Here is a 562-nt window from a genome sequence, read left to right on the forward strand (position 1 = left end):
GGCGGATCTCTGTGAGTTCGAGGCCAGCCTGGTCTACAAGAGCTAGTTCCAGGACAGGAACCAAAAAGCTACGGAGAAACCCTGTCTTGAAAATCAAAAAAAAGATACGCAGGCAAAACACCCCCCACAAACACACACAAAGGCACAAAATAATTATTTTTTTAAAGTACAAAACAGCAAAAAAATGAAAAATTTAAGGTGTGGCCATGAAAATATTCACTATGATGGCCTTTATAGAGATGAATAAAAATGACTGAATTACCAAAGATTAAAGGAATAGGTCATGCTAAATTTTTGAAACAACTCTGATGGGAATCACACGGCACTGAAAATTATGAGGGTTATATTGTCTGTGTGTGAGAGGGAGAGAGAAAACTTTGTTCAAGAGATAAGTGAACAATATACAGACCAAAAAACATGTATCTGTACTACTGATAATCTTTCATTTCACCAATTCATTTAACAAATATTGGATGTCTACTATTTGCTAGGTGATATTCTAGATGGACATATCACATTTTGGCTTTCAGAGCCTACTTTTCTGTGAAAGCTAAAATAGACA

This window comes from Microtus ochrogaster, chromosome X (genome assembly GCF_000317375.1).
Source record: "Microtus ochrogaster isolate Prairie Vole_2 chromosome X, MicOch1.0, whole genome shotgun sequence".
Taxonomy (NCBI): Eukaryota; Metazoa; Chordata; class Mammalia; order Rodentia; family Cricetidae; genus Microtus; species Microtus ochrogaster.